The sequence below is a fragment of the Cynocephalus volans genome, chromosome 14 (assembly GCF_027409185.1).
Source record: "Cynocephalus volans isolate mCynVol1 chromosome 14, mCynVol1.pri, whole genome shotgun sequence".
Classification (NCBI taxonomy): Eukaryota; Metazoa; Chordata; class Mammalia; order Dermoptera; family Cynocephalidae; genus Cynocephalus; species Cynocephalus volans.
In genome coordinates this window covers 42,006,026-42,026,890 of record NC_084473.1, presented here as the reverse complement: position 1 = coordinate 42,026,890, position 20,865 = coordinate 42,006,026, and the positions used below count along the sequence as shown (strand labels likewise).

The window sequence follows — 20,865 nt, the reverse complement described above, 5'->3', positions numbered from 1 at the left end:
TTTATATACGTGGGGACCAAGACCTTCCACCCTAATCTGACCAGAAATTGTAAGTGTATAAATAGTAGCTGATATCAGTTTAAGAAAACACACTGCCAGTGACAGCTATAAAATATCCTGGCAAGAAATATGTCTGCTTTTTCGTATTACCCACTGTCACTTCAACCTGCTTCCTGAAATGTTAGCAAACTTCCGTCAAAAATGTAGCTTTGTATTTTGGTTTTATTTCCACCACTGAGTAAACTTGGAGGCATTTTTTACTCCAGTGCACAATGAGTCAGCTTTTTCCCTTTTAATCAGTGGCTTTAATATGTGTTCATTTTTCTCACAGAAATGTATTTCTTAGAGCAGTATAGATAACAAACAGAGTGGAGGAGTTAAGAAGCCTGTATCGAATAATCATTCCTGGTCATAATACCACTGTTTGCTGACTAGTACAGAATTATTTGGTCTTCAAATCCTTCTGGCTCTCACTTTCCCTTTGAGTATTTTTTGTTGTTGTTGCTTTTAAGCAACAGCTATACAAACCATGACTCACAATCTTTAGATATTTCCTCATCCCAAACCTAACACCACACCGAATTACCCAATTTGCCTTGTAGAACCAGAACAGTGTTTCAGTTCTTTGCTAAAGGCCAGTGTTATCCTTGAGAGACTTATTACAGGCAGAAGATTAGGAAAGAAAGAATCCTCAGGTTTATGACTCAGCCAGGAGTTTTTTCCCACCTATTCACTTAAAAATACCTCAGTAACACATTACAACCTGCCATCTAAAGCTGAAGATCACAGATCTACATTCAAAGAAGGGTTTTTCTAGGTGACAGTATAACATTTCATAAAGTAGCAGCATAATTATGTGACAGCAAAGTTTAAAATATCATGTTCACTGTTAGTATGAATACATCAAATTAATACAGTATTATTTCCATATGAAATTATTAGCCTCATTATTATGTAATGATATTTTCTTTAATAATGGTCTCATATTATAAATCTAAAGTACTTTATATTACGGTATATCCTTCTTAACAATGTTAATCTACCTTCAAGCATTATTCATATGCTGAATTTATATAAAAAGCCATAATAAAAAAAGAGACATTCAAAAAGTCTCATTACTTTTGTCATTATAATTGATCTGTGTTTAAAAAGCATCTGGGAATTCACGGCATTTCCCTGGTACAACCAGCATCAAAGTGACTTGCCTACCCTGGGGAATCATTTAACTGGAATGCTTACAGAAGACATCACAGATTTGAATAACACAACTTTGAAGAAATGGTATGACTAAATGGTCCAAGAAAGTAAGTTTTTTAGAAATAAACTCCTTGAAAACAGGTCCAGCATCTAACACAGGCATTCTCTCCACAGAAACAGAACAAATGAATGTCATTTGGAATATTTTTATTTTGGTTATGATTAGTGTCGAAGCTGTAGGGCTATTTTAGGGTCAGTGATTATCTTTTGAGATGCTTTTTTAAAACTGTGCAAGTGAGGCTATTTCTGAGCAAATGGTTAAGTACACTCTAGCCTCAATGGTGTATTTACTATTATTCTTGACCTCTCTACCTCACTAATTCTAACATGCTGCTCCTCAGGCCTGGATAATCTCACAAATCAGGTTGTCCTCACCTGCTGTTATGCTGTTGAGTGCTATCAGTGTTTAAGTCATAAAATCACATTGACTTTGACCACTGGCCACATTCATGTGGGACCTTCATGTAATCCAACAAGCTTTCTATTTTTATTATGACAAATATTGTCCACCATTTGAACTTTTCCCTGCTCCCTCATTTTTAGCAGATGACTGCTTCCTAAGTTACTGAAATATAGAGGCTACTGAACACTGTCCTATACCTTCTATCCTCTTTACTTGAGATTCTCTGTGTATTCTTGTGCATCTACTTCTCCTTTCTCTTACCTACATTCTTGATCTTATCAATTCTCAACTTCTCTGAGACCTGTTCCATCATCTGTGCTCTCTCTATGTTCAGTGTCTCCACAGGATGCTCAGATCTCCCACATCTGGATATAGTAGGCCATCAGGAAGGGGACTGCCTTGTGGCTACTTTAAAGTCTGACCCACACTTTAAAAGTATTTAACAAATATTTGCTGGGAAAATAAATCAATAATTGAATACTGAATAAGATCCTGTAAGGGTTTCATGCTCTGTGAAGCCATGGGGGGAAAAATAGCAATAAATATTATAGGAATACTTATAAGAATAAAGCTAACAACGGGCAAAATCTGTGTAAAGAAAAATATATAACATCACTGAAAAACGTAAAAGAACACCTAAACAAATGAAGAGACATGCCATGTTCCAATATGGGAGCACTCAATATTGTAACAATGTCATTTCGTTATCAAATTACAAATCAACGCAATGTCAATAACAATCACAATTTGTTTTGATTATATTTTCTTATTTTCTGTATTCCTGGCACTTCTGGCATTTTGGGGTCTTTATCGTGGAGATACTGCCCCTCCCAGGGCTAGCTAATTCCTAGAGAGGGCAAAAAAACTCTTCTGAAAGAGCGCTTTTGATATACAAACCAACCAAGCCGATCTCACACCCCCAACCATCTCCTGACCAACCTTGGTGCTTTCCCATATGGCTCTGCATGGTGTTGCATGCTAGCTGTTTCTACAGCTTTGTGAGTATAAACCTCTCCCTTCATGACAGTCATTTCCACGTCTGCGTATCCTACCATACCTGGTTAAAACAAATTCTGAGTGCATTTTAATACAGCACTATATTATTTAATCCAATACGCAATTCAAATATTCATCTGGAAGAATGAATAAGAACAGTCAAGAAAACATTTAAATAGAAGAATAATGAGAAGGGACCTGTCCTATCAGAAATCAAAACATAACTAAAAACATATAGTAATTACAGCAGAAACTGACACCAGTAAGACATAATAGAACATCCAGAAATAGACACACACGTAAGGATACAGTATATGATAAAGGTGGTATTTCAGAACAGTGAAGAAAAGATTAACTATTTAATACATTTTGTTTGAGCAAATGAATAACCATATAGAAAAAAATTATTTGGGGAATCTTTCCTCATATCATATGCAAACTAAATTCCAGATGGGATTATAGAACCAAATGTTTTAAAAAATTATAGAAATATTTGAAGAAAACTTAAGAGAATATTTTTATAATTTTACGATGGAGATGGCCTTCCCAAACAAGACACAAAAGCCAGAAGCCTTAAAGATAGACTGCAAAAGAACACTGAAAGATAAAACAGCTGGGGGAAAATATTTGAAACATATACAGCAAACCTGGCATGGGTTTTCATGACCCTTCATGCCTTACTTCCCACTGTTCCCTTATTCTAGTCAGGATGAATTAATTAGGCTGGCCATTTGCTAAACATCCTTTTTACTTTCCTAATGCCTCACTCATATTTACCCTGTCTCTCTTCATGTACACATGTTTAAACCTTTCTGGTCCATTAAGGCTTATCTCAGATGTACCTTTCCTATGAAATCTTACCTATAGTTTCCTCCCCACCACCCCCAAGACAGAAAATAATCTCTACCTCTGAATTCCTACGGCAGTTTTGTTCATCTTAAGAGTGTTATTACAAAATCATGTCTTACACAAACCTAGCTCATCTGTTAGACTTAAGGCTTACTGAAGGCCTAGATTGGGTCTTGTTTCCTTTTGTGTTCTCCACAACTCTCAGCAACTTCTTCAGGAATATTTCCCAAAGTGGAATATATTCTACTAATGGTATGCAAGATGGATGAGCACTTTTTAATTTTAATATTACAATGTTAAAATATGATAATATTCTATTTATAGGAATTAATATTAATGGTTCATTTTAGTAGTTATTTAATATTTTCTTTTAAAATAAATTTATTTATATAAAAAAATAGTGAGGCAAAAAGAAAAATATACACAACACCAAAAGCACAGGCAACAAAAGAAAAAGATACATTGAACTTCACCAAAATTAAAAATTTTGTCCACCCGAAGATACTGTTAACAGAGTGAAAAATTTTGTCCACCCATGGAATGGGAGAAAATATTTGCAAATTACATACAGAATTCCTATAACTCAGCAATGAAAAACAAACCACCTGATTAAAAATTGGACAAAGGACTTGGGTAGAAATTTCTCCAAAGAATATATACCAATGGCCAAGCAGCATATTAAAAGACACTTAACATCACTACTCATTAGGGAAATGCAAATCAAAATTACAACGAAATACTATATCACATCCATTATGGTGGCTATTACAAAAAAAAAAAAGTATTAATGAGGATATAGGGAAATTAAAACCCTTGTGCATTGCTGGCAGAAATGTAAAATGATGCAGTCACTGCGGAAAACAGTATGTGGTTCCTAAAAAATTAAACATAAAATTCCACTTCTAGGTATATACATATCAAAAAGAAATGAAAGCAAGAACTTCAACAGATATTTGTACACCCATGTTCACAGCGGCATTATTCACAAGATCCAAAAGATAAAAACAACCCAAATGTCCATCAATGGATGAATGGATTGACAAAATGTAGTATATACATACGATGGAATAATATTCAGCTTTAGAAAGGAATGAAATTCTGACATGTTACAACACAGATGAACTTTGAAGCCATTTTGGTAAGTGAAATAAGCTAGTCACTAAAGGACAAATACTGTATGATTCCACTTATATGAAACTCATAGAGACAAAAGTAGGAACGGTGGTTGGCTGGGACTGGGAGGAACGAAGAAGGTGGCGTTTAATGGGTAGAGTGGCAATTGGGGAAGATAAGAAAGTTCTGGAGATAGATGGTGGTGATAGTTACACAACAATGTGAATGTACCTAATGCCACTGGGCTGTACACTTGTAAATTTTATGTCATAAATATTACCACAACAAAAAAAAGAAAAACATTTTAAAATAGCAGAGGATCGGCAATAATTCATGAAGGTAATTCATAAATGAGTGACATGTCAGGCACAATGTTCTAAGGAATAATTTTATGTGTTAATATCATCTCATGCATAAGCTCTGCAAGTCATAACTCTTATTTCTTTTTTTGGGTGGCTGGCCAGTACAAGGATCCAAACCCATAACCCTGGTGTTACTAGTAGCATGCTCTCCCAAGTGTCCTAACTGGCCAGCCCCCTTTTATTTCTTTTTGTTTATTTTTTTATACCCAAGATCATATCAAAGAATGCCTAGAAAAATCCTATATACATAATATTGGTCATGAATAATTATGCAAATAAATGAAACCCACTACACATGGATTTATAAAGTACTTATTTATAACTAAGTTTTAGAAATGAGAATACACAAGATTGCTATGTGCAGATATTATATTAATAAAAAAAATTTATGATACCCAGCTACTAACAGTGAAAAGAGCAGACTACATTTAAACTAATGTTTTTATTTTTATTTGCATAGATATTTTACTTGAACACGTATTAAAACCTTAATAAAACCTGACTTCAAACACTACCCCATGGGACAAATTCTTTTTTCCCTCAAGTTTTAAGAAAACCCCCCCTTTTTTACCTCATCCCTATAAATTCTTTATTCTTCTACCTAAAACAAACAAAAGGAAAAACCTCTGCTAAAGATCACATCTTTCTAATCACTATACAAATCTCCCTTTTTATTCCGATCTTACCTCTTAAAACTCCTTACTTTGGTAAAAATGACTGGATTTAAAATATCAGCTCTAGTTTCCCCAAAACAAAAGAAGTAAGCATTAAACAGTTTTTTTTCTTGATCTTAAAGTTTCTTTTAACACTGTCATGCTCTGAATTTAAAGCACTCATAAATTCAGATGATCTAACCTTCAGTTCAGAACATTTTTTTTTTTTTTAAATGCGTAAGTGCCTGCCTAAAAGTACAAAAGTACTAAAATATGGTAGGCTGTCTTTTGAAGCTAAAATATGCAACAACGCTCTGATATCCTACCAATCCCCAATGATCTCAAAACATGGTCCCAGAATTTGTGCTTTCATAACCTAAGTGGAACCACATTATACAGTAGCATAGACTGTTTTCAAAATAGCCTAAGCCTGTTTTTGTTGGTTTGCTTTTCATCTTTTAAAAAGTAGAATTATTCACAATAAATTATCTAAAAATTAGGCAACTTTGATCAAGTTTGAAGAAACAGAAGCAGATAAGAATATCTATCAGCATTAGCAGTTTCCATCATACATTGCTCCTGTTGTGGCTAGTATCAATAACAATAAACATTTACTTAGCTCTGACTGCACAGAAGGAACTATCTTCCCCATGTAAATGAACAGATATGTCTGTTATGATAAGATTCAGGTAATAGTATTTTTTTTAAGTTCCTGGAATGTTATTGTTTGAAAGAAGATGATAAATCTATTCCTCTAATAGATTTAGTATTGCCACAGGGATTTGATCATAGTTCAGTCATAAATTAATTGCACAGTAGATTTATTCATCTATCATTCTCCCATAACAAGTCTGATCATGATTGCTTTGTATTTCTCCATTTGGCACACTGGGGTTTTATTCATTTAACAGGATTATTTATTAATCAGGCATTTATAGAATAGGGTTTAAAGGAACTCCATGAATCTGATACGAAGTGCACTAGACCTATCATTAGGATTATTTTTATTTCAGATATTCATTTAAATGGACCTCATTGTATTTGGGGAAATACTACTTATAAGATGGATATTTTCTCTTAAATGCATTTATCCTGGTTTCATGACATATCTGATAGGGGGATAATCTAGTTAAAAAGAAAAAAATTAACTATGTAGCATCCCTATGAATTTGGTATTTAGAGAAAAAAATGCTTCTAAATTAATATCTGATAAAGGAATAATCCTAGTTAAGAAATAAAATCCTTCTTGATCCAAATGGCAACTTAGAAAAAAAAGTAAACAACTGTAAAAACTCCCCACACAAATAAAATCTGCCAATTGCTATAAAATCCACATCATCAAACTGATATGCCATTTTGCCTTATACTAGAGAAAAATTGTCATTGCAACAAAGAGCATTTTATTTGAGGACTAAATGAGTAATGACTGCACTTGAAGTTAATGCACAGAGGAAATTGTGGAAAGAGGATTGGCAACGACTGGGGCCCAAGCTTCCCTTGATAACTGCACTCCCTGAACATTCTAATTCACATCTATCATGCCAGTTACTAGCTCCACAAAGAGATATGGAAAACTGAGAAGAAGAGATAGGATGAAAGATGAGAGGCAGGAAGAAAGGAAAATCATGGAATTTGAGAGTTGAAAGAAATTTTACTGAACTGCTGAGGGAGAGCAACAATAGTAATAGAATATAGATCAGGAAGGTAAGGTTATTAAACAAAACTCACTTTTGAAATAGGAAAAAAATGAGCATGACTCTCAATCATTTGAAATGAATATATTCCATTGGATTACATAAGCAAATTTAGTGAAGTAACTCCAAGAAAATAGCCATTCCTATAATAAGCTGTAGGAAGCCTATGATATTTGCATCTTGATTTATAGACCTTTACAATGTAAGCAGAAATATTTCAAGTAACTGAACTTAGAACTTTTGAAATTGAAAAACATTTATTGTGAAGCAGTGAGATGATATTATCACCAGTTATTAATAGTTTTCCTATTGAGTTGTCTCTAGGTACAATTGTTCCATGAATAAAAATCACAGGAGAGCATGACTTTTATTCATGAGGCAGTCTCTTGGAGCATATACTTAGTTTGGGTCTCTACCTGTCTAGCATTAACCCAACAATCCAGAAATTGAGATAAGATGGCCAGAGCAGTCACGTGAAATTCTGAGACTGCCCTAGAGACCAGCAGTTCAACCACCACCACTACATTTAAGCCAAGTCCTGACCATTCTGCCTTACAAATATATCTTGAATGCTTCCACTTCTCACCTCCACCACCATCTCCCTCGTTCCAGTTCTCTGGCCTGGGCTCCTGCAGTAGCCTCTGCTGGGCCACTCAGAACCCATGCCCCTTTCCAGCCCTAGTCTTTTGAGCACTCTGTAACCAGACGGTTCTTTAAAAGTACCAGTCTGCACATGTCACTTCCCCAGCTTTGGACCTTCAATGCTTTCCCATTGCTTTTAGGATAAAGGCAAAAACCCTGCCATAGCCCATGACTCTCTGCACAATCCGGCACCTTCTCCCTCCTCTGCTGCTGCAGCCAGAGTGGCCTTTTTATTTTCTCTTCTCTCTTTTTTTTTCTTTTTCTTCTTTTTGAAGCCACTCAGACTGCGTTCTCTCCCTCTCTCCCGAAGAGCAGAAGGATCATCAGTGGCAAATAGCAGTTGCAGGGAAGCAACACCAAGAGCCAACTTCTCGCTCAGGAGAGAACACTGTGCCTCCTCCTCGTGGTTGTCAGTGCTCTGCACGTTCAGAGAAACTTCTCCAGTAACAAACTGTAGAAATGATCCCTGAAAGTATAGCTTTCAGAGTGGCCTTTATAGACCTTTAGTTCCTTCAAAACCAGTCTCCTTGATACCTCAAGGACTTTGCACATGCTCTTCCCACTGTCTAGCACACTTTGCCCACCCCTTCACCATGTTCTCTAGTACATCCTTTAGACTTGTGCTTAACTGTTAGTTCCTCAGGGATGCGTGCCTTGATCACCCCACCACACCCCACAACCCCTGGCAAAGTTAGATCTCCTTATTATAAGCTCTAAGAGCAACCTGTGTCACAATTCCAAGTAGACAATTAGCCTCAGTCTCCTTTACTTGTCAACTCTATAAGAGCAGGAATAATATTTTGCCTCATTCACCAATTTCACCAATGCTAAATAAGTACTCAATAAATACCTGCTGAACGAATGACTCTATATCCATAGAGAGTAACTGTCAACTTTGAAATCAGCTTCTATGGCTGTGCTGTTGCAGAAACACTGTTAATACCTAGTTTGGCTCCCATATTTTTGATTCTGCCAAAAGTTGGGCTAGCAGAATGTGCCAGGACAACAAACATACCTGCAGAAGAAACCTGACACGGAAAAGCCTCTCTTTTTATCTTCTTTCAATTATCATCCCTCCTATGTCTGTCTCTGTATAACAGCAATCTTTTGCTTCCAGAAAACAAGCTGAGCCCTGAATTGAACTTCCTCCAAATGGTGCCCTGCTTCCATCAGTGCATTTGTTTAGAAGCTGTTACTCAAAAGTATATGTGTGCTGACTGTATTACAAAGGATTAACATGGACAAGAAGGAAGATGTTTCAAGACTCTCCTGAATGAACAGAATTTTTCCATTACAGTTGATGTGCATAGGGCAGAAATATGAGTATTCCTGCTTGACGAACATCATTTCCATGCAGAGGTCACCCATGGCTCTGTGGTCCTGTGGAGAGCATTTTAACATGCCACTCTGATGGATGGATTGCATATGGCACATAAGCCTGACAGAAGGGCTGAATTAATGTTAATTAGGACAATTGGAGAGTTCTTTGGATAACCCAAGGCCGAATCAGTATTACTAAAAGAGCTGCAGGAAAACTTCTGTTCCTCCATTATACCAGCCTAGTAATTCCATACCGAGAACACTAGGTTTGACACTCTTTACAAACCCACATAAAAATCTTTCGGTCAACTGATAACTCTCATAAGCAGAATTTGCTTCTGAAATACTGGCTCCTATGGTAGCTGTCCTTCACTCTCAAGCTTCTGAATTTGGCTATACCATGACACCCTAATTCTGCTACCACTAGGTATTTAACCTAAATCTTATCTCCCCAAGAAATATTTACTGATCTGTAAATTCTTAAATACACATTTACATTAATCCTAGTTATAAGCATAAGAGACCATGTCAACTGAGATGTTTTCATGTGTATGTTCAGTTTATCTTATTTTTTAAAATCAAAAACATCCTCTAACTGATTATTCTTACATAGTTCCTCAAACCACATCCACTCATAAATGCCAACCTGAGTTCTTAGATTGTTGAAAGGCCTAGATTAGTTTGGATTATTCTACGACTTCTTAACCTCCTTTCCCATGGTTAATTTTTTTTTAAATGATGTTAACATCATGTTTCACTGCTATGGCGAAGAGGGCTGCTTGATCTTCCACCATCAACTAGAAGCCTCCACAGTGGCCTTGTGGTTCATTGGCCTTTAAGACTGCCCCTGTATGAGTCTAACAATAGCTCACATAGAATCCAGCGGCCAGACTGAAAAGAAATTCCAAATTCTGCCCCAAAGGACTAATTGAACTTAGCAATTTGTTCTTTTTCATAAAAATACTTGTAGTACCTTTTTGTAATACAACAATAAGCTACCATGTAGATTTCTGCAGAATTCTGGAACAAAGCCAAAGCAACAATAGCTCTTTTTCTTTAGGAATAAGACCCATATGTCAAAATTTATCTAGAAACTCAATTTGGCTTGCTGCTTCATCATGCTAGGAGAATAACTACAAAATTATATTACTGTTCATTATGTCCAGGGGGATCCCAATTTATTACGATTCATGCCAGAGTAGCATAGTAGCCTCAGCAATGGCTATTGCTGTATGGAGATGTGCCAGTCTCGTAATAGTTATGAGTGGATCATAATACTATACTTGGTTTTTACAAATGTTTAATTGACATGAAATATTCAACAGCCAGTAGAGATAATTTGTAATCCTCAATTCCTTTTTAGCCCAATTTAATTTACCCAGCAGATTTATGGGCCATACATACACACACACACACACACACACACACACGTGTATATATATATGGCACTCACACACTAACATATGTTGTTGACAAACAATACTGCATGGCAAGCTACCTCTGTGTGGGAAGAGCTGAAATAGCATTACCGGCTTCGGAAAAGCCTTCCTATTTACTTTGAGGATCAAAATAGTAATATCTAGGGCATGACCAGGAATTGATCACTTATTAATAAGACAATGAGAAAACCTTTAAAACAGTGGTTTGGGCTGTACATAGAATACCTGGAGGTTTTTTTTGTTTTTTTTTTTTAATTCCAGACTCAGGCCACACTCCAGCTCACTTAGATCAGATTCTCTGATGTGGGATCCAGGCATCAGGGCTTTTTTGTTTTTTTTTAAAGCTCCCCATGTGATTCCAATGTGCCAAATTTCAGAAGAACTGCTTGAAAATCTGTTTATTCCTGAGGTCTTTTTTTTTTTTCTTTCTGTAAAGTGAGTGTGAGCTCAGGCAATACTTAATTAGAATCCTCACATATACTTCTTAAAAGGATATAAAAAAAAATCATCTCATGTAACACCTTCATTTTCCAGAAGGGGAGATGGCCACCCAGAGAAGTGACTCTCCCGAGTTCTCTCTGCAAGTTAGTGGCAAAGCTTTACAGCTACATCTTCTGGCTCCAATTCAGTGTTCTTTCCAAGATACCATACTGCCCGACTACTTTTTTTTTTTTTTAAGGTTTTCTTTTTCTGATCATTCTTGATTCAATTTATGAATAAAATGTTTATGGAAAAAATGTTTGGAGACATTGCCATAAGTCATCTCTACCATAGTAAATTAATATAAATTAAAGTTAAACCACTTGGGAAGTCCCCTTGACCAGCACTATGCTCTGAAATGAGATATAACAATGAGAAAGATGATGTCCTTTCCGAAGAAGCCTCGATCTAGTAGAAAAAATTAAGACAAGAACACACATGACTCTGACACCAGGCAGACCAAGTGAGGACACAATGGATAGGTCTGAGACAGCTCTTTGGACTATGATTCCATTTTGCACAACCCTAATAGCAACTGGTGGTTCATGAGAATGACTTACAAATAATGGTGGACACCTGCAAACAGGTAATGATACTACAAAATCCAACCAAAAACTAAAGCTTGATAAGTAATAGGAATGTAGGCATTTATTCACCCTGAAGAAAGTTCTAATCAACTAATATGCTTTGAACCTCAACTGTACGAATAAGGTGAAACTACTGATTCTGTACTCTCCCTTTATATTATTATCTTTACTATTTCCCCCCATGAGACAGCATCAGGAACACAAAGAGTAATTATCTATATAATGAAAAACAATACAACCATTAAAATAATATTGTAGAAGGATATTTAATCACACTGAAAATGTTCACAGTATATTTTGAAGTTAAAAAGTTCAGATTATAAAATAGTACAGGTAGCATAATCCTTTTTTTAAAAAAGAAATGTGAATTTTTAAATACACCTGTTGGAAATATATTGCAAAGAGTTAAGAGTAGATACCTGTAAGCATTGGGATTATAGAATTATTTTTAATAAGAAGAAAAATATTTTTTTAATTCAATAAAAGTAAACCTTTGTGAGGTTTAATTTAATTTCTCAGCCTTGTTTTTCTCTTCCGTAAAACAGGAATAATACTAGTCACGACTCAGGATTGTTGTTTAGATCAAATGATGTAATGTCTGTTTAAAAAGGGAAAATCTTGGTATATTGTGAAATGCATACTTTTATCCATATCCTAACACCAATACCAACACCAGCACTGATACCACCAGTACCGATGGATTTAGGTCCCCTTAAGCAGGGTATGAAGATGGGAATATGATATTAAGAGCATGGCTTTGGAGACTGATAAGGCAACACAATTCACCTCCTGAAAAAGGACAGAACATGTTTGACAAAAAAAACTGTCTGAACTGATTGACAGAAAATGGGAATATTAATAAAAAGGAATAAAAAGGCCTATAAGTATGACTTCGAACAATTATATTGGGAGAGGTCAACAGGTCATCTCAGGAGAAAACAACAATGGAAAGAAGGTCAAATGCCTATTCATCAGGATGAGTAAAGGTAAACTGGATGTTAAAAACATTAATCTACATGAAAATCTAACACAAAGGAGGAAAAAATAGAGATTAAGAAAGAAAAACAGAAACAGTAGTCTTGTGGGAATATATATACTATAAGCCACCAGCTAGATGGAGAATTAAGATGACCTATTTCTAAATTTAAATACAAAACTGACATTTTGGTAAGATTTAGAACTGATAAGGAGCTTTGCCTCACCAGACATATGCTGCAAAGTTGGTAGGAACCTAAAAAACAGTGTCCGAAAGGCTGAATTCCAGAATGCTGAGGCTTGCAAGAAGAAAGAAAAAAATGATAAAGATTATAATAAGATTGTTTGGAACAAGAAGATAAACAAGAATGTTACAGACCAGTGTTCAGGTATGTGATGTAATAGTAAAAGGTGAGAGGAAGAAGGCAGTACTTATCAATTCCCTTTGTGCTCTGATTTAACTTTTTCTCTGAAAAGGGTGGAACAGAATCACAAAAGCCCCATCTAAGATGTAAGATTGTAAGAAAACAGCATGAAATCACTTCAAGTGAATTCAAGTTTGCAAGCTTAAACAAATTACATCCCTGGGTACTGAAAGAACTTGGGGGCAAGTGTACAGAATCAATATTAGTAACTTTGAGACAACCCAAAGAACAGAAAAAAGTAGATTAGGTACCACTGTAACCCAAAGAGCTTAACTATACCACCTTCCAACTGCAGATACTAATAAAAGAAAGTATGCCAGATTGCATCTTTTTTTCTTTCTTTTTAGATAGAGCAATCAAGCTATCATTAGGAGAATGACACAGAATATCTGTTAATTCAAGAAGGCATTTAGCTAAGCCTCAGGAAGATCCTTATGGACAAGATCAAGAACAATCAGTCAAGTTAGCTGATAGATGTCAACTTGTCTTAGTAGAAACTCCCAGAATGGTATGTTAAGATCTAGCCTATTCAAAAATTTCATCAACAACTTGGAAAGAAACTTCAAAGGCAAACTTAACACATTTTCCAGTTGCAAAGCAGAAAGGCTAGCTAATAATCTGGATGATAAATAAGAATTTGAATTGATTTTGATTGGCATAAAAATGAGTTTAAAACCAATATTATGCAAATTCAAATTAAATAAAGCAGGTAGAAATAAAGAGAAGCTTATTTATCTTAAAACAAATAAAAAATCAAGCCCCATGTACAAACTGGAGAAGACCTAGCTTGCTCAGAGTTCAAATGAAATAGAAGGTGATTTTCAACAACCACAAAGTGCTTTATCATAAACCAATTTTGTAATTCAAATTCAATCAACTCTTTCAGGCTCTGTGCTGGACTCTTTCACCTACTCCTTAATTATACTTCAGTAAGTAGATAGAAGGTCCAGATTCACAGACATAACAGTCTGCTATATTAGACCCTGTGCAAATCATTACAGAAGAGGGTGAAAAGTCTGAAGACCATGTTAAAAAAAAAAAAGTGTTTAGTTAAAAATAGAAATTCTTAGTCTGAAGAAATAAAGATTTAGAAAAATCAAGAGAGTTATCATCAAATACTTGAAGGACTCTCACGAAAATAGGGTGGTGCTCCAGAGACCAGAGCAAAGAGTGTATATTATAACAGAGAGGTCCATTTAGGCTCATTATGAGGAAAATTTTCTGACACCTGCAACAGTTTAACTATGCACTACCTCAAAAAGAATGTACTTCTTGTTAGTGAAGATGCTCAGTAACTTGTCAGAGATGCTCCAGAAGGGGTCCTCCATCGCAGGGAAGCTGGAATAGATGATTGCATGGCCCCTTCCAACACCATCATTCCATGATTCTGCAAATAGCATGTCATCATAAAAACAAGGCCATCACCAGGTTGTGTCTCTAACCCCTCAGTACTCAAGTTAGATGGCTTTAGTGGTTCTACGCCTTTGAAGAATTATCTGTTGTAGAAACTGAGAATTAATTAACAAGTCTCTCTGAACCTTGTCTTATTGAAGACGGACTTCTGCCTTAGGAAACATCCTTTCATGCTACAGCTGAAGATAAAGGCATTCCCTGTACCCTCTACATATGTTGGTCCATCCCAAGGTCTAAACTTACCAATCACCAAGGAAGCTGTGACAGTGCAACAAAGCTCTTCAAAAAATCTGACAATAGTACTGCAGTTGATCATCCCAAGGAAAAACTCATTATGTAAGTTTTCCTTTAATGTCAATCAGGGTCCTGCTAACAAATATTTCACATTGACTGACATGCAGGACGGGGAGGGGGGCAACCTAAATTGATATAGAGCAGAGAGTAACAGCTAATCTAATTCTTAAACTTCCTTCTTTGTCCATCCCTTATATTCAATTTTATTTATTACTTTTTATTTTTTTGCAGCTGACTGGTATGGGAAACAGAACCCTTAACCTTGGTGTTATAACACTGTGCTCTAACCAACTGAGATAACTGACCAGCCTATGCCTTATATTTTAAACAGGAAAATCTGGAAAACAACTAAAAGTACCTATAAAAAAATCCTCTCTCCACATAAAGTGATCCCCTACTGGTAACAAGCAAATGGTCGACTCAGAAATATGGTACTAACCATCCTTTTAATTATTTAGAAAAAATTTTTTCTCAATCCTTTCCTTAAGAGATTATTACTATCATTATTGTCTCTATTTTATACATGGAAGAAGGAGGAAGGAAGAAAGGAAAGAAGGCAGGAAGGATGGAAGTTAGTTAATTGACTTGTTCTAGGTATTCCAGCAGATCAACATCAGGAACCCCACCAGACCATCTCACTAATGTTCCCTTTCTTTAAAAAAGGATTGCCCTACAAACAAACAAAAGTACTGCCTTCACAGTACCAAGAAATTAAATGCCTTATTAAGCACCTTTCGGTATCGCTTTCTATTTGTTTCATGTGTTATTCTATTTCCTTAAATAAGGGAATGTGCAGGCATTTAAACACAGGACAAAAAAACAGCCAGAAACAAAATCAGGAAATGTTCCAAATGCTTACCTTTCAATGCTATCCTCCCACAGAGCTATGAATAAGATTAAAGTGATGTCAGAAAGAGGACACAGTTATTACCGTTATTATTTCTACTGTACTGTGACAAATAATAGTTGCAGATCACATTATCATTGATTATGAACAAATCCTATGTCTACGTAAATTAATAAGGCATTTCCTTAGTGAAAAGAGTTGAAGCATAAACGAGAGTAAAAACAATAAACTTCTGCAAGCTGTTTTGTTCACGGGTGGGGGAGATATTTTCTGTATATTTTCTCCCTGAAATAAACTTACATCCTCCTAACTTGTATCTATTTTTTAATAACCTTTCACTTTGCAATGAAGATGCCACCTACAACACAGGCAGGTATAACCCTACAGTCCCCTTTCTGCTGCCACGTCTTGATTTTCCCTTACAGACAAGTTATACTTCTGCTCCTCCTATTCACTCGCTCCTCAACCCACTGCAATCTGGCTGCCACTCCTTATTCCTTCCTAGAAGCCTCTCTGGCCAAAATCAATAATGACCTCTTTGTTGCTAAATTCAACGGACACTTCTCTGTCCTCATCCTACCCAACAGCTCTGCAGGATTTGACATGGTTGACCACTCTCTCGCTCTTGAAAGTTTCTCCTCCCTTGGTTTCTATGACAACACCTTCTCTGGTTTTCCTCTTCTCTGGGCATTACTTTTCAGTCTATTTCCCATGGGCTTTTTTTTTTTTTTTTTTTTTTTTTGCTACCACCCACCCTTCGAATTAGTGATCACCAGGAATCTTATCCTAAGTTCTACTCTATTCTTTTTTTATTTCTCTTCTTAAGGTATGTAACCTCATTCACTTTCATGGCTTCAACTCACATTCATTTGAAGATTCCCAAATCAATTTCTCTGGCTGAGACCTCTCTCTTGACCTTAAAACCTTCTCAGCAGCCAAAGGCCTATTGGGGCAGCTCTTCTAACTGTCCTAGACTTCATACACTCAAAATATCTAAAACGAAATTCACCTTCCCTCCCCACCCCACTCTAAGCTGCTCTTCCTATAGTCCCTGCCTCAGCGTTATCTGCCCAGCAAGCCAGAAACCTGAGAGTGACACCTGATTCCTGCTTGTCCCTTGTCCTTTATCCCACACATTCAGTCACCAAATCCTAACAACTCTACTTTCTTAACAGCTGTCTAATCAATTCCCTTCTTCTGCATCCCCACTACCAATACCCTTAGTTTAAGGCCTCAGTCAACAGCCTCTGACTGGTCTCCCTACCTCTGGACTATTCCCACTTCCAATCTACCTTCCAAGCAAATATTGTAGAAATATGGATCTGAAAACATAAATCATTGCCATGCTTTCAGACGAGACTATAGAATATGGTTCCTGCTCACCTCTCCAGTTTCCTCTCTCACTGCTGCCCCCTTTCCACTGCTTTCAGCAGTTTCAAGACCAATCTTGCCAAGTCCTTCTAGATATGCAGTTTCCTTTGCTGGAACCACCGTATCTTCCACACTCCCACCCAACCAAAACCCCCTTTACTGGTTAATACCTACTCATTTGTTCTGTTTTAATAATCTTATTTAACAGACTCTAATGAAGCATTTATTATGAAGCAGGCACTATTCTAAGGGTGTTATAAATATTAATTCATTTTGTCCAATAACAACCCCTAAGGTAGGTACTATGATTACCTTTATTTTACAGATGAAAATATGAGGCGCATGAAAACGTTAAGTAACTTGTCCAAGTCCACAGAGCCAACAAGTGGCAAAGGAAGAATTCAAAGGTAGGTGATCTGGGTCCAGCTGCCATTTACTTAACTTAGGAAGGCTTTTGTGTTCCCACACTATCCAGTGCAAACCTCTATCATAACCCTTAACTATTAGATTTTCCTACTCTCTGGTCCATCTCCCCCACACAACAGTAAGCTTTTTGATGGCAGAAACTATATTTTAATCATCTTTAAATGTCTAATGCTTATCCTAGTAACTGCTACGGGGCATACAGACATTAGATATTTGTTTGATGAATTAATGAGGTAGCAAAAAGGTCACAATGGACAAGCAAACATTTTTAAAACTATGTTTTTAGAGAGATAAACAGGCATCCATTTCCTAAGACTGTACATACTTCTGTATTTTTTTATTTGCAAGTCACTTTAATGCCTAGAACCTCTTTTTTAAATTCTGTGTTCTACAGTACCAGAATACCCAATCAACCATAAAAGTAACCAATATGCTATTAAATCAAAGCTGCTTTACAAGAGGGATGCTTTAAGTTTTAAATTAATTAAAATATCTTCATTTGGTAAATTATTGTTTTTATTTTAGTGATTTCCAGCTGGAAATCCTACCAGAGCCATGAGAATAATTGCATAATTTATTAGAATAGAAAGAAAAAGTATACGACCGTTGAATAGCTTATCCAATCACAGCGAGAAAATGCTATTATTCTCAGACCATATTTTTAACTGAAAAAAAATTGTCTCACTCTGAACAAAAGGATGCCATGTCCTTTTAATAGATATCTAACAGAGGTGAAAAGTCAGCTTATCTTTTCTTAGGAATACCTACAGATAGTTATCCCAAAATCACAGCACTTGCATGAGAGAACAGAGTATAAAATGAAGAAGGTTCACATACTATCTATACACGTGACCTTCCAGGTCAAAGGTCAACAGAGTACTTTTGGATAATACAAGGGTACTTCAAAAGGTTCGTGGAAAAATATAATTAATAGATAATACAAATCTTTCCATGAACTTTTCGAAGTACCCTAGCATTGTACTGGTCAATTACAGATATTTAAATAGTGTTTGCTACTTGCTGAAGATGTTACAGATTTTTCAGCAAAAGACTTTGACATGTTATGAAACTTTATACCATAGCACTCATGGTACTTAATTTCTGTGACAAAGGAGCATTTTGGCTTTGAACTCTCAAGCTAAGCATCATTTTACCCTATGTATACTTCATGTTGAGCAGAATTTGGCATGAGTACATTGCCCAACAAATGTGTGCCATCAAGATTTACTAAATTTTAATGAATCCTAAAAAGAACTTTACTTTTTAGGCTAAATATCTGAAAACCTCTGTCCTGTCCACCAGAATAAGAATCACAAACCAATTTTCAAAAGCCAGGGTGACTATATGGCCTGGTGTGCCTGGGACAGTCCTGGCTTATGCCTGTCAGCCTAGCACAATTATTAATAGTACCCTCCCTCCTACTTTCTTGCCAATTCTCCTATTCCTTTCCTCTAAAATATTTGCCTTTTTCATCTAAAATCATTACTGATTTGTTTGATGACTATCAGAGAAAACTGTCCTGCCTAAAAGACATAAACTTATTCTGTCCCTAAGGCCAAATAATGAAAGGCAAGTAGCCCAATGGTAACAGGACAACTTTGTAGTCAAACAGATTGTTTTTCATATCTCAGCTCCACCACCAAACACTAAATGACTTTGGACAAATTACTTAGCCTCTCTGCATCTCACTTTCCTAATCTATAAAATGGGAATAATATTAGCAGAACAGTTGTGAGAATTAAATAAGATGATGTATGTAAATTGCTTAGCATGTCCTGAAACATAAGTGCTCAATAGATGGAAAATATGTAGGTGAGTAGTTGCCTCAGCCCTCACACCAAATTCTGAGCACTGCTACAGTATTGTCTATGAAAGGACCCCAGCTGTATAAAATTCCATAATTTTGGAGTTGTTATGGATTGTAAAGATCACCAAGTAAAATCCAACATTTTTTTTTTTTTTTTTTTCCGTGACCGGCGCTCAGCCAGGGAGTGCACCGCTCATCCTTATATAGGATCTGAACCCGCGGCGGCGGGAGCGTCGCCGCGCTGCTAGCGCAGCGCGCTACCGAGTGCGCCACGGGCTCAGCCCAAAATCCTCCATTTTTAGGAAAGGATATCAAGCCCTAGATAGGCAAGTGACTTGGCTCAGTTTGCATGACTTGTTGATGAGAAAGCCAAAAGAAGTAAAATGAGTTTTTTCTTTTTTAAATTTCTCTTCTGAATTTTATTAAAAATATTCCAAAGCAGTAATGACTATAGACAAAATATCATTCATTGCAAACATGCAAATTATCACTGTGAGCATACAATTGTCCCTGGTATCTGAGGGAGATTGGTTCCATACCATCCTTCACCCATAAAAATCCATAGATGCTCAAGTCCCTTATATAAAATGGCATAGTATTTGCATATATCTTAGGCACATCCTCCCTTATGCTTTAAATGATTTCTACATTATTTATAATACTTAATATGATATAAATGCGATGTAAATAGTTGTTACACTGTATTATGTATTGTTTTTTATTTGTATTATATTATATTGTTGAATTATTATTTTTTATTATTTTTTCAAATATTGTCGATCTGCAGTTCGTTGAATCCACAAATGCAAAACCTGCAGATAGGGAGGGATGACTGTATATCCAAATTGCATGTTAGAAATCCACATTACACTTTTCTCTGAGTTAGTTAAACTGCTTCTAATACAATGCCAATATAACACTAAGGAAAGTTCTTCATAGATATGCGTACATAGGCCATTTATAGGCCTCAGTTTGCCTTGTATAAAATGGTAATAATATCATGTGATTCTCAGGGCTGTTATGAAGATTAAATGAAGTAACATGTACAAAAGCACTTAGCACAGTGCCTCACTGTGATGTCCCAAAGTTTACTGGGCTGATAATGATCTCTATTCTTCCATGCAAATTCATTTACAGTGACATGAGTTTTCAACAAGTCTTTTCCATTGCTGCCATTTAAAAAGCATTCTTTGGTTTAGAGCCCAGCCAAGATGTTTTGAAGAAAGCATGGCCTCAATGCTAATAGACTGGCTGTGTTCCAGTATCTTTTTGTTGGGAACTCTCTCTTGCAACTGAATGTTAAATACAGATCACAGGTGACTCTGATAAAACTACTCAAGAAGGCAAATTTGACATCTTTCTTATGCATAAAAACTCCAGGGAGTTTCAAGGCCAATTGGTAATGGCCAGCAGAACACAAAGGGCAATATTCACAATACCCTTTAGAACTTCCAACCCTTCCAATATTATGCATAAGCCATGTGCTGAGAGTCACGTGGACAATGAGAATGC

The 20,865-nt window shown here is 36.1% G+C and overlaps 1 protein-coding gene and 1 non-coding gene across 4 annotated transcripts in view; both read right to left on the bottom strand.

Moving 5' to 3' along the window:
• CAMKMT (calmodulin-lysine N-methyltransferase) overlaps nucleotides 1-20,865 on the bottom strand; it is a 391,924-nt gene that overhangs the window by 169,548 nt on the left and 201,511 nt on the right. The gene's annotated exons all lie outside the window — the stretch shown is intronic.
• LOC134363499 (small nucleolar RNA U3) lies at nucleotides 8,244-8,451 on the bottom strand. The gene has a single exon (XR_010021735.1). It is a non-coding gene; the product is annotated as a small nucleolar RNA U3 (small nucleolar RNA).